The 14,153-nt window shown below is 46.5% G+C and overlaps 1 protein-coding gene across 8 annotated transcripts in view; it reads left to right on the forward strand.

Annotated features, from left to right (window-relative positions):
* The first annotated feature begins 2,724 nt into the window (after positions 1-2,724).
* Positions 2,725-14,153, forward strand: part of SENP5 (SUMO specific peptidase 5) — a 77,421-nt gene continuing 65,992 nt past the window's right edge. For 6 of the 8 annotated variants that reach the window (XM_005545294.5, XM_065539642.2, XM_015444743.4 and 3 more), the window contains exon 1: positions 2,725-2,878. The gene's annotated coding sequence lies outside the window, so the exon portion shown is untranslated. Of the gene's footprint in view, positions 2,879-12,388; positions 12,520-14,153 lie in introns of all 8 variants that reach the window. The other 2 variants (XM_065539641.2, XM_074030704.1) reach the window with 1 other exon arrangement.

Here is a 14,153-nt window from a genome sequence, read left to right on the forward strand (position 1 = left end):
AGCTGCTCTCATTTATAAGTAATGCTCTCGCTTATAAGTAGAAGCTGAATAATGAGTATTCATGGATATAAGGATGGCAACAATAGGCTAGGTGCAGTGGCTCATGCCTGTAATCCCAGCACTTTGGAAGGCCAAGGCAGGTGGATCACGAGATCAGGAGTTCAAGACCAGCCTGGTCAACATGGTGACACTCCGTCTCTTCTAAAAATACAAAAATTAGCTGGGCGTGGTGGTGGGCACCTGTAATTCTAGCTACTTGGGAGGCTGAGGGAGGAGAATTGCTTGAACCCGGGAGGCGGAGGTTGCAATGAGCTAAGATCGTGCCATTGCACTCCAGCTTGAGCAAAAAGAGTGAAACTGTGTCTCAATAATAATAATAATAATCTTACATATGTAATTGGTGTCTCAGAGAACAGGCATAGAGAATGCAGCAAAAACCATATCTGAAGAGGTAATGATTGAGAATTTCCCAAAACTGATGAAAGACATCAACCTGGCCGGGCGCGGTGGCTCAAGCCTGTAATCCCAGCACTTTGGGAGGCCGAGACGGGTGGATCACGAGGTCAGGAGATCGAGACCATCCTGGCTAACACAGTGAAACCCCGTCTCTACTAAAAAATACAAAAAAACTAGCCAGGCGAGGTGGCGGGCGCCTGTAGTCCCAGCTGCTCGGGAGGCTGAGGCAGGAGAATGGCCTGAACCCGGGAGGCGGAGCTTGCAGTGAGCTGAGATCCGGCCACTGCACTCCAGCAAGGGGGACAGAGTGAGACTCCGTCTCAAAAAAAAAAAAAAAAAAAAAAAAAAAGAAAGAAAGACATCAACATCAACCCACAAATCAGAGAAACCCAATGATATCCAAGACAGATAAATACAAAGAAAACAAAGATAGGGCACAAAACAAATGACTAAAAATCACTGACAGGCCGGGCGCAGGGGCTCACGCCTGTATTCCCAACACTTTGGGAAGCTAAGGCGGTTGGATCACGAGGTTAGGAGATCAAGACCATCCTGGCTAACATGGTGAAACCCCGTCTCTACTAAAAAAAAAAACAAAAACAGTTAGCCGGGCGAGGTGGCGGGCGCCTGTAGTCCCAGCTACTGGAGAGGCTGAGGCAGGAGAATGGCGTGAGCCCAGGAGGTGGAGTTTGCAGTGAGCCGAGATCGCACCACTGCACTCCAGCCTGGGCCACAGAGCAAGACTCCGTCTCAAAAAAGAAAAGAGAGGGCCTGGCGTGGTGGTTCACGCCTGTAATTCGAGCACTGTGGGAGGCCCAGGTGGGAGGATCACTTGAGCTCAGGGGTTCAAGATCAGCCTGGGCAACATAGGAAGAAGTCATCGCTACAAAAATAATGATAGTAATAATAATAATAACAAAAAAATTAGCCGGGAGTGGTGCAGGAGCCTGTGGTCCCAACTACTTTGGAGGATGAAGTGGGAGGATTGCTTGAGCCCGGGAGGCAGAGGTTACAGCTAGCCTAGGTTGTGCCACTGTACTCCAGCCTGGGCGAGAGAGCAAGACCCTGTTTGAAAAAAAAAGAAGAAAAAAGAAAAAAAAATCAACAATAATTCCAGCCATTGTTTAGAAATAAGACTAAACAGCCGGGCGCGGTGGCTCAAGCCTGTAATCCCAGCACTTTGGGAGGCCGAGACGGGCGGATCACGAGGTCAGGAGATGGAGACCATCCTGGCTAACACGGTGAAACCCCGTCTCTACTAAAAAATACAAAAAACTAGCTGGGCGAGGTGGCGGGCGCCTGTAGTCCCAGCTACTTGGGAGGCTGAGGCAGGAGAATGGCGTAAACCCGGGAGGCGGAGCTTGCAGTGAGCTGAGATCCGGCCACTGCACCCCAGCCTGGGCGACAGAGCGAGACTCCCTCTCAAAAAAAAAAAAAAAAAAAAAAAAAAGACTAAAAGCTTTCGTTTGGAGAGGAGTACTTTATCTAGAGAGAAGTACTTTATCGTTAACATTGTTTAGAATTTTCTGACACATGGTGATAATTAAAAGCAAACCATCCTGCAGTTGGCTTTGGTATTGTTTTTATTTTCTCCACCATCAATGCATATCCTTATTGTCTACACAGGCTCTCAGCAACACACCCTTGGTATTCCATTGCAGTCACCTCCACTTTATTCTTCCAGATCGAGTATGTTCAAAACTGAACTCATCTTCCGCCATAAATCTGCTATTATTATGTCAGGACCTGTCAGAACACTGGCTTGTAACTTTGGAAAGCATTCACAGTTGAGGCGGGAAGGACACAGATAAAGAGGCCAATCCCAATACCGGGGTAAGATCAATGGGAAAACCAGAGAGGGGACGCCTGGCCAGGCCTCACGACGTCCAGAGCTGGGATGGGTCGTTAGCTTTCGGCGCAGGGGTGACGGGGTCAGCGGAGGGTCGGGGTGTACACTAGCTGCGGTCTGATTTAGCCCTTTTAGGTTAAAAGCTGGAGAATGGGCTGAAGTCTCAAACGCGCTTCGCAGCTCCTGAACGCAGCTCCCGAACGCAGCTCCCAAGCCAGCGCGTTCTGAGGGAGGCTGGGACTAAGGACGCGGTGACGGTCGGGGGCGGGGCGGCTGCGGGCCGGGGGGCGGGGCGGCTGCGGGCCGGGGGGCGGGGCGGGAGCACCGGAAGCGGGGCGGTGCCAGGCCCAGCCCCGCAGGCGGAAGGGCGCGGAGGAGGTGACGCGATAGGCCGGCGCCGGCGTCGCGGCAGCCGCTTCAGAGGAAGCTCGGCGGCTGTGGCCGCGGCGAGCAGGCCGGACGCCTCTTCGCTGGCGGGGCTTCCCCTGGAGCTGACGAAGGCGGGGCCCGCGGTCCAGGCTGCTGCCGCGTCGGGGCCGGTGGCGGGGCAGCTGCCAGGAACGAGGGTCGCAGGTAAGCTGGGACGTGGGCAGCCAAATGACGGATTCAGCGATCGCCTGGCGGGGCTGGCTGGGGCCATTCCCGCGCCGGTGCGCGCCAGCTCAGCGCCCGGTCCGGAGGCCTCGAGCCGCCCTCCCCCGCCCGAGCCGGAGGCCGCGGTCCGTCTCGGCCACAGTCTGCCGTTCCGGGGGAGGCGCGCGAGCTGGTCCCGAGGGGCCGCTGCCCTGCGCTCTCACTCCAGCCGGGCTGTGCGGCGCAGGCACCGGGAAGCTGGCGCCCCCCAGCTCCTCACGAAGCCGGGAAAGCTCTGGGAGGAGGAGCGGCTGTCACAGGCCTCCGGCTCCGGCCGCCTTGGAAGTCCGGGTTTCTTATTTGCTCAGACCGCTCTGCCTCCTTCCGGCCTTGGTTCTTTCCCTCGCCCTCCCGGGACCCTTTTCCAGAGAGCCCGGTTGGGCATGAGCGCGGCGGGAGATGTCTTTTCCCTTCAGTCTGCGCTGAGTGGTATCGTCCCCCGCTCTGCGCCCTGTGGCCACTCTGTCGCGGGAGGAGGGATGCGGAGAGGATGTGGGAGTTTTGGACTTAGAGCCAGAATAGCCGAGGTGAAATCCTACCCTGCTGTCTGGTAGTGTTTTTTCATCTCATGCTAGGCATTTCGACCTTTTTCACCCCAGGTAAAGTGGGACTTTCTTCTACCAATATAAATTATAATGTTTGGAGAATTAAATGAAGAAAGCAGACGTTATGAAATGTTTTGAGAATCTGGTTAAATTTAAGAATATCCAGGACACTTCATGATAGGTTCCTAATTCTGTTGTTTTGCGTTTTGCCCGGAATAACTAAGCTTGGTATAGAGAAGGGTGCCCGGAGATGCCAGGCACTTGTGTGGTCAGAGCCTAACTGCAGTCTCTGTTTTGGGTGGGCAGCATCAGGAAGAAACCAGACTCTCTCCTAGTCATCCACATGTCTCACGCTTGTTGATAGCACATTATTGGTATAAGGGATGGCTTGTATCAGTTTTGATCTTTACTCAACGTAGCTTTTTCCCAGTGCATCTTTTCTAGGAGAAAAGCTTGGTTTGTAGGGGAGGGTGATGGGGAGAGGGGCTTCATTTACACCTTGGCTCACAATTTTTTTTTTTGGCGAGGGGACCGGGTCTCACTGTAACAGGCTGGAGTGCAATGGCGCGATCTTTTTGGCTCACTGCAACCTCCGCCTCCCGGGTTCAAGAGATTCTCCTGTCTCAGCCTCCAGAGTAGCTGGGATTACAGGTTCCCGCCATCACACCCGGCTAATTTTTGTATTTTTAGTAGACACGGGGTTTCACCATATTGGCCAGGCTGGTCTCGAACTCCTGAGCTCAAGTGATCTACCTGCCTTGGCCTCTCAAAAGTGCTGGAATCAGTCGCGGTGTCTGACGCCAGTAATCCCAGCACTTTGGGAGGCGGAGACGGGCGGATCACCTGAGGTTGGGAGTTTGAGATCAGCCTGACCAACATGGTGAAACCCCATCTCTACTAAAAATACAAAATTAGCCAGGCGTGGTGGCGCAGGCCTGTAATCCCAGCTACTCGGAAGGCTGAGGCAGGAGAATAGCTTGAACCTGGGAGGAGAGGTTGCCGTGAGCTGAGATCACGGCATCACACTCCAGCTTGGGCAACAAGAGCAAAACTTCCTCTCAAAAAAAAAAAAAAAAAAAAGGTGATGGGGTTACAGGCATGAGTTACTGCGCCTAGCCTATATCACTTGGTAAATTAGCCTTTTTTTTTGGGTAGGCTATTATGTGAACCCTTCAAAAATCATAGAAAAATTGAAATTTAACAGTATTTTGCTTTTATTCTAGCTTGTCATAAACCCAGTGCTCTATACACAGGCCTGCCTTTCTGCCTCCTCTATCCTGGCATGCATGGCCTTACTTCGTGTTATTAGCCAGCTTCCTATGGAGCTCAGTTTGGGAACAGGGGATTCTGTGCTTCTCTAGTTGCCAAACATCTGATTGAAGTAGATCACCTTGGCATTGGCGATATTAAGCATGTCTTTGCGAGGTTTTAGTTCCTGTTTCTTTTCCGGGTTAGATTGTACTCTGTTACGTATTTAAAGAATTTAGTAGACGCTTAGGAGGGGTCAACTGATAAGGTGGTCACAGTGTTTCACATGTATTTTTCTTACCCATTATGGTGAAACCCTTGTGACTTTTTTTGGGGTGTGGGTAATATTTTCAAAATTAGGGTAAATAGGCCATCAGGCTGAGTTGCGCATTCTCTTTTAGGGAAATACATTCATTCTCAAAGTATTCTTTGGTAGCCTTCTCATTGCTTTAGCAGTTCCTACTCTATTATTAGTAGAGCCGGAAATGGACCTTATATTACAGATTCTCCAAATATACTAAATTATGTTTTCTCTAAAATGATCATGTTTATAGCATGTTGATTTTCTTTTTTCTTTTTTTTGAGACAGAGTTTCAGTCTTGTTGTGCAGGCTGGAGGCAATGGCTGGATCTCAGCTCGCTGCAACTTCCGCCTCCTGGGTTTAAGTGATTCTCCTGTCTCAGCCTCCCAAGTAGCTGGGATTAGAGCGCCCACCACCACGCCTAGCTAACTTCTGTATTTTTGGTGGAGACGGGGTTTCACCATGTTGGCCAGGCTGGTCTTGAACTCGTGACCTCAAGTGATCTACCTGTCTTGGCCTCCCAAAGCGCTGGGTTTACAGGTGTGAGCCACCATACCCAGTCAGCAGCATGTTGATTTTCTACAACCAGATGACAAAGGACATTCTGAAGTCACTGATTTAAAAAGTCATGTTGGCCTGGCGCGGTGGCTCATGCCTGTAATCCCAGCACTTTGGGAGGCCAAGGTGTGTGGATCACGAGTCAGGAGTTTGAGAATAGCCTGGCCAACACAGTGAAACCCCGTGTCTACTGAAAATACAAAAAAAAATTAGCTGGGCATGGTGGCGGGCGCCTATAATCCCAGCTACTCGGGAGGCTGAGGCAGGAGAATCGTTTGAACCCATGAGGCGGAGGTTGCAGTGAGCCGAGATTGCACCATTGCACTCCGGCCTGGGCAACAGGGTGAGACTCTGTCTCAAAACAAAAAAACAAGTCATGTTAACACATAGATTGTCTAATATATTCAGAGTCTAGAGAGACCTGGTATGTATCTGAGAAACCAAATAGCTGAATCTCTAAAATTTTATTTTTGTGTCTGAAATACCTTAATTCTGAAGTTTTAATTGATGTTGAATTTCAGATTCTGACAGGAGACAAATAGAGGTATATGTGAAGGGTTAGTATGAACCCAGGGTTACAGTTTCAATCTAAACTGATACTGCAGATTTAACATTGAAACAAAGCAGCTCTAGGGAGTTGTAACAACCTAGCAAAAAGTGAAGGTTAGAAGTCACTGACTGGCTCTTGAGGCAGTCTTCGGACTCTCAAACTACTTGAGACTAAAATTTTCAAGAATTTTTTAACTTAATTTTTTAAAGATATAATTTATGGCTTGGCGCAGTGGCTGTCGCCTGTAATCCCAGCACTTAGGGAGGCTGAGGCCGGTGGATCACCTGAGGTCAGGAGTTTGAGACCAGCCTGGCCAACATAGTGAGACCCTGTCTCTATTAAAAATACAAAAATTACCTGGGCGTAGTGGCACACACTTGTACTCCCAGCTACTCAGGAGGCTGAGGCGGGAGAATCTCTTGAACCTGGGAGGTGGAGCTTGCAGTGAGCCGAGATCAGGTCATTGCACTTCAGCCTGGGCGACACAGTGAGACTCCCTCTCAAAAAAAAAAAAAAAAAAAAAAAGATACAATGAAATACATAGACTTTAAGAGTTTTTGTTTTTTAAAGCATATGTACACAAAATGGAAGACAGAAAAACAGCAAAAACATTTTGGAAGTTGGAATGCAGATTGATTTAAGCAGTCCGCCCGCCTTGGCCTCCCAGAGTGCTGGGATTACAGGCTTGAGCCACCACACTTGGCCGATATAACTTTTTCATAGTGAAGCTTCAGTTAACCTGTACAGTGGCTGCGCTGTGAACTTTCACCCAAATATTGGGCTCATTAAGGGGCTGTTCAGGCTTGGGGCTGTCCTAGGGTCAGTGAGTATCTATCTAACAAGAGTGTAAACCTCACTTCTGTTTCCCTTGTGTGTGTGTGTTTTATCTTTGAAGGAATGTTGGTATTTGGTCAATATGAACATACAGCAGCATGGCTGGGAATACAGGGGCAGAAATGTAAAGGAAACCGATGTGAAGTTTGCTTTTAATTCCTGGGCCGTTTTATTTGAGAACCTTCAATGGCAGTGTCTTGTCATTGCTCCAGGGTCAGATTCCCTAAAGAAGGGACCTCCTACTTGGAGAGTACAAATTGGGCTTCCAGCAGTCTGGTTGCTAAACTGAGGGAAAGGCTGAAGGTCTTAGCATTCATTTTATAAACATTCATTCATGTTCATTTAACTCAACTATTTTCAGTAAGATGACCTCATTCTCAGCTGGACCAGTTGAAAAGCGTTCCAGTCCAGGAATTCTTTGTTTTTACATAGGATTGTTTTAAGCTGCTACATGTGGTTAGTGGCTGCCATATTGGATAGTAGAGCTGCACTATCCAATATGGTAGCCGCTGGCCATGTGTAGCAGCCTAAATCTAAATAATTAAAATTAAAGGTTTAGTTCCTCACTTGCACTAGACACATTTCAAGTGCTTAATGGCCACATTTGCCCAGAGGCTACCATACTGGGTAAGACATTTTATTGGGCTGTGCTGTTGTAGTTTAGAGAAGAAAACTCCAGGTTTCTTCAACGATGGGTAGGGGATAGTTGGCTGGTTTTGTGGTGTGTGGGAGGATATTTAAATCATTTGACCAATCCTTTTATTTTTAGCATCATATTCACATTCACATCCCTCTGTAGAACAATTCCTGACCTGTTTTGAGGTATTGTTCTTTAAATTGCTTTCCTCCCTGCAAGCTTGAGATTTAACTTTTTTTTTTTTTTTTTTTTTGAGACAATCTCGCTCTGTTGCCCAGGCTGGAGTGTAGTGGCATGAACTTGGCTCACTGCAACCTCCACCTCCCAGGTTCAAGCAATTCTCCTGCCTCAGCCTCCCAAGTAGCTGAGATTACAGGTGCACGCCACCATGCCCTGCTAATTTTTGTATTTTAGTAGAGATGGGGTTTGCCAAGTTGGCCAGGCTGGTCTCAAACATCTGACCTCAGGTGATCTGCCCGCCTCAGCCTCCCAAAGTGTTGGGATTACAGGCGTGAGCCATGGCATCCGACTGATATTTATTTTTATTTATTTATTTATTTGTTTTTTCTTAAGACAGGGTTTCACTCTTGTTGCCCAGGCTGAAGTGCAATGGTGTGATCTTGGCTCACCGCAACCTCCACCTCCTGGGTTCAAGCGATTCTCCTGCCTTAGCCTCCTGAGTAACTAGGATTAAAAGCATGCACCCATCATGCCCGGCTAATTTTTGTATTCTTAGTAGAGATGGGGTTTCTCCATGTTGGTCAGGCTGGTCTAGAACTCCCAAACCCAGGTGATCTGCCTGCCTCGGCCTCCCAAAGTGCTAGGATTATAGGCGTGAGCCACCGCGCCCAGCCCCAACCAAGATTTAACTTCTTTAGATCTTTTTTTTTTTTTTTTTTTTTTTTTTGAGACGGAGTCTCGCTCTGTTGCCCAGGCTGGAGTGCAGTGGCCGGATCTCAGCTCACTGCAAGCTCCGCCTCCCGGGTTCGGGCCATTCTCCTGTCTCAGCCTCCTGAGTAGCTGGGACTACAGGCGCCCGCCACCTCGCCCGGCTAGTTTTTTGTATTTTTTAGTAGAGACGGGGTTTCACCGTGTTAGCCAGGATGGTCTCGATCTCCTGACCTAGTGATCCGCCCGTCTCGGCCTCCCAAAGTGCTGGGATTACAGGCTTGAGCCACCGCGCCCGGCCAACTTCTTTAGATCTTTAAGTCAATCCACGTTCCAACTTTCAAAATGTTTTTGTTGTTGTTTGGTCTTCTATTTTGTGTATGTATGCTTTAAAAAACAAAAGCCCTTCAGTTTTATGTATTTCACTGCAAGTGAATTATATCTTTAAAAAATTAAGTTAAAAAATTCTTAAGATGTTGATCAAAGGATGGAAAAGTCTCAGATTGGAGGAATAACTTGTAGTGATCTATCCCATTGCATGGGAACCACAGTTTAGAATGAAGGCCAGACGCGGTGGCTTAACGCCTGTAATTGCAGCACTTTGGGAAGCTGAGGCAGATCACCTGAAGTCAGGAGTTCGAGACCAGCCTGACCAACATGGTGAAACCCCGTCTCTACTGAAAATAAAAAATTAGCTGGGCGTGGTGGCGCATGCCTGTAATCACAGCTACTTGGGAGGCTGAGGCAGGAGAATCGCTTAAACCCTGGAGGTGGAGGTAGTAGTGAGCCGAGATTCCAGCCTGGGCAACAAAAGCGAAACTCTGTCTCAAAAACAAAAAAAAAAGAAAAAAAGTGTATATTTCAAAATTGTTTTTTTTTTTTTTTTTGAGACGGAGTCTCGCTCTGTCACCCAGGCTGGAGTGCAGTGGCCGGATCTCAGCTCACTGCAAGCTCCGCCTCCCGGGTTCATGCCATTCTCCTGCCTCAGCCTCCCAAGTAGCTGGGACTACAGGCGTCCGCCACATCACCCGGCTAGCTTTTTGTATTTTTTAGTAGAGACGGGGTTTCACCATGTTAGCCAGGATGGTCTCGATCTCCTGACCTCGTGATCCACCCGTCTCGGCCTCCCAAAGTGCTGGGATTACAGGCTTGAGCCACCGCGCCCGGCCTCAAAATTGTTAAGAACAACAGATTTTTATTGTTCTCATGACAAAACATAAAGTTGGTGAGGTGATGAATATGCTAATTAGCTTTATTGAGTCTTTCTACAGTGTATATATAGATCAAACCATGACATTGCATTCCATAAATATACACAATTATTTGTCAATTAAAAATATGTAAGTTACAACCTGGCCAACATGGTGAAACCCCCTTTCTACTAAAAATATGAAAATTAGTCAGTCCTGGTGGCACACGCCTGTAGTCCCAGCTACTTGGGGGGCTGAGGCTGGAGAATCCTTGAACCTGGGAGGCAGAGGTTGCAGTGAGCCGAGATATGCCACTGCACTCCAGTCTGGGTGACATAGTGAGACTCCGTCTCAAAAAAAAAAAAATTAATTTTAATTAGTTATTTAGGGATGGGTCTTGCTATGTTGTCCAGGTTGGTCTCAAACTCTTGCCCTCAAAGGATTCTTCTGCCTCAGCCTCTTGAGTAGCTGGGATTACAGACATGTACCATGGTGCCTGGCTGGTTTTTTCTTTTAAAAAATTAATTTATTCGCTCACATCTGTAATCTTAGGTACTCAGAAGGCTAAGTCAGGAGGATCACTTGAGCCTGGGAGTTTGGGGCTACAGTGAGCCATGGCAGACAGAATGAGACCTTCTTTTTAAAAAAAAGAAAAGAAAAAAGATTAAGGGAAATTTTTTTATTCTTAATGAAGTTTTAGGAGGGAATGATGGTAAAATGTGTCTGCTTAATCTGCAGTCTTTATCCACAAGTAAAGTACTTCATCAGAATTTAAACACGTATAAGAATCTCCGTTAAAAAATGTTTCAGCTTTACCCAGGCTTCCTGAGCAATTTTTATGTATCGCCTTCTTTATTCCACCTTGGTTTTTGTCCTTTCCCTTGTACTAAAATTTCTCCTGCAAATGTCAAGAGAATTCAGTGAACACTTTTAATCCTTATCTAGCTTGACTTCTCAACAACCTTTGACCATTTCCCTCTTTTTAGAAACTTGTTCTAGCTTTGCTGATACCACCTTTACCTGATTTTCCACCTTATCTCTCCTTTTCACTTTCCTTTGCTTAGTCTTCTTTCTTTATCTCACTCTTAAATCCTGGAGTTCCACCTGAGCACACCTGTATTCCCAGCACTTTGGGAGGCTGAGTTGGGCGGATCACCTGAGGTCGGCAGGTTGAGACCAGCCTGAGCAACATGGAGAAACCCGTCTCTACTAAAAATACAAAATTATCTGGGCGTGGTGACACGTGCCTGTAATCCCAGCTACCTGGGAGACTGAGGCAGGAGAATTGCTTGAACCCAGGAGGCGGAGGTTGCAGTGAGTGGAGATCATGCCATTGTGCTCCAGCCTGGGCAACAAGAGTGAAACTGCCTCTCAAAAAAAGAAAAAAAAATCCTGGAGTTCCTTGGGATATTGCCCTAGGGTACATTCTCTTCTACCTTTTGCAAATTCTTTCTGAGTGATCTTATCATTTTCTATAGCTTTGGTTACTCTTAAGCTGAAAACTGGAATTCACATGATGTCCTCTTTTCAGAATTCTTGAACTGTGTATCCAATGGTATATATCCACTTGGATTTCTAATGGTCATCTCAAATTCAACATGTGAAAGACTAAAGGCATAGTCAGTATAACCTTCCCCTAATCTATCTCCATCTGTGTTTCATATCAGTGATACCACTATCTACCTAGTAACTGATACTGGAACTTTTACTCCCTACAGATAGGCTTTTGACAAATGACAAATCCTTTCTGTGTCCTGAAGATTGATTCACTTTGCTACATCCTCCCAGTTTTTCAGTCTAAGAAACTGTCACACTGTATCTGCATTGATTTACCTGTAACAGACTTCTAATGGGTTTCTTCTGCTGTGACCTTCTCCTAGGCATTCTGCACATTGCAGGTAGAATGATTTTTTTCAAGAATGTGAATCAGATCTTTGTCTTTCAGTGGCTTCATACCAACCTTATGTTAAGTATCACCGTCATGAATTTAGCTCTTCTGTTCCTTACCTACCCCTTTGGTGCCTGTGTTACTGAAGTTATTTCCGTTCCTTGGAATACTGAATTCTCTCTCTTGCCTAGTAACTCTTGCTCATCATTTGTCTCAGCTGAAAAATAATTTCTTCAGAGAAAAAATAATTTATTCAGAGAGGTGTTTCCTGACCCTTTTGCCAGATATTTCCGTTGTACCCTGAATGTGACTTTTTTTTTTTTTTTTTTTTTTTGAGACGGAGTCTCGCTCTATCACCGAGGCTGGAGTGCAGTGGCCGGATCTCAGCTCACTGCAAGCTCCGCCTCCCGGGTTTTACGCCATTCTCCTGCCTCAGCCTCCCGAGTAGCTGGGACTACAGGCGCCCGCCACCTTGCCCGGCTAGTTTTTTTTTTTGTATTTTTTTAGTAGAGACGGGGTTTCACCGTATTAGCCAGGATGGTCTCGATCTCCTGACCTTGTGATCCGCCCGTCTCGGCCTCCCAAAGTGCTGGGATTACAGGCTTGAGCCACCGCGCCCGGCTTTTTTTTTTTTTTTTTTGAGAGAGAGTCACCTAAGCGAGAGTGCAGTGGTGTGATCATAGCTCAGTGAAACTTTGACCTGCCATGCTCAAGCGATCGTTCCACCTCACCCTCCTGAGTAGATGGGAACACAGGCATGTACCACCACTTTTGACTAAGTTTTTCTTTTTTATTTTTTTTTTTGAGACAGGATCTCCCTGTGTTGCCGAGGCAGGTGATCTTGAACTCCTGGGCTCAAGCGATACTCCACGTCTGCCTCCCAAAGTGCTGGGATTACAGGCATAAGCCACCATGCCTGGCTGATATTGGCAGTATACCATAGTAAGAGTTTATTTGAATTATGTTATTTCATATTAAGAAGTTTGTTTATATATAAGTGATTTTTTTCCACTGACAAGGTAAAACAGTACTCTAGAGATTCCTAAATTTTCTCTGTTTACACCCTCCTTAATATGTTTTTTACATGTCCCTAAGCTTAATAGTTTAATTTATTAAGTAATTAGGTTCAAATAGCTTGAGAAGTATTTATGGGCCGGATGCGGTGGCTCACGCCTGTAATTCCAGCAGGCAGATCATGAGGTCGGGAGATTGAGACCATCCTGGCTAACACAGTAAAACCCTGTTTCTACTAAAAATACAAAAAAATTAGCCGGATGTGGTGGCAGGTGCCTGTAGTCCAGCTACTTGGGAGGCTGAGGCAGGAGAATGGTGTGAACCCAGGAGGCGGAGCTTGCAGTGAGCCGAGATCGCGCCACTGCACTCCAGCCTGGGCAACAGAGCAAGACTCTGTCTCGAAAAATAAAAATGAAGTATTTATGTTCTCACAACCTAATCGACATCTAAGAAATCCACAAATTGAAAGACAAAATCAGATAGATGTGGTGGCTCATGTCTATAATCTCAGCTGTTTTGGTGGGCGGATCACTTGAGTCCAGGAGCTTAAGACCAATCTGGGCAACACAGTCCTTATTTCTACAATAAACAAACAAACAAACAAATAAATAAATCGCCAGGCTTGGTGGTGTGCGTCTGCTGTAGTCCCAGCTACTCAGGAGGCTGAGGGAGGATTGCTGGAGCCTGGAAAGTTGAGGTGAGCTCTGGTTGCACCACTGCAGTCCAGCCTGGGTGACAGAGTGAGACACTCAAACAGAAATAAGGAAGAGAAAGATAAAATGACGTTTTAATTTCATTCTTAAATAACTGCAGTTATTTACTGCATATACTTGTTGGGCACTACAAAACACAAACCCTGGAATCGTACTGGACGTGGCCACCCACATTACCTTTTACCTTTTTAATTAAAACAAAAAAATTTTTTTTTTTGGCTGGGCATGGAGGCTTATGCCTATAATCCCACCACTTTGGGAGGTTGAGGTGGGAAGATCATTTGAGACCAGGAGTTCAAGAGCAGTCTGGGCAACATAACAAGAACCCATCTCGCTACTTTATTTTATGTTTTTAATTTCTAATTTTAAATATTTATTTAGAAACGGAGTCTCACTGTGTCACCCAGGCTGGAGTCCAGTGGCATGATCTTGGCTCATTGCAACATTCACTTCCCTGGTTGAAGTGATTCTCCTGCTTCAGGCTCGTGAGAAGCTGGCCATTATTGATGCCCACCACCACACCTGGCTAACTTTTGTATTTTTAGTAAGAGGGTTTCACCATGTTGACCAGGCTGGTCTCGAACTCCTGACCTCAGGTGATCTGCCATGCTTGACCTTCAAAAGTGCTATGCTTACAAGTGTGTGCCACCATGCCCGGCCACCATCTCGCTATTTTAAAAAATAAGTAACATTTGTTTATATCTTTGTTTTCTCCACTCATTTTTTGCTCTGAATTGGTATTTGCACAATATTTTTTTAAAATCACAGCAACCAACAGATACTCAGCTTTGCAAAGATTATGATATCATCAAAAGGAATATAGTGTGATCTATTTTGAAACTGAACTGT

The sequence above is a fragment of the Macaca fascicularis genome, chromosome 2 (genome assembly GCF_037993035.2).
Source record: "Macaca fascicularis isolate 582-1 chromosome 2, T2T-MFA8v1.1".
In the NCBI taxonomy this organism is placed as follows: Eukaryota; Metazoa; Chordata; class Mammalia; order Primates; family Cercopithecidae; genus Macaca; species Macaca fascicularis.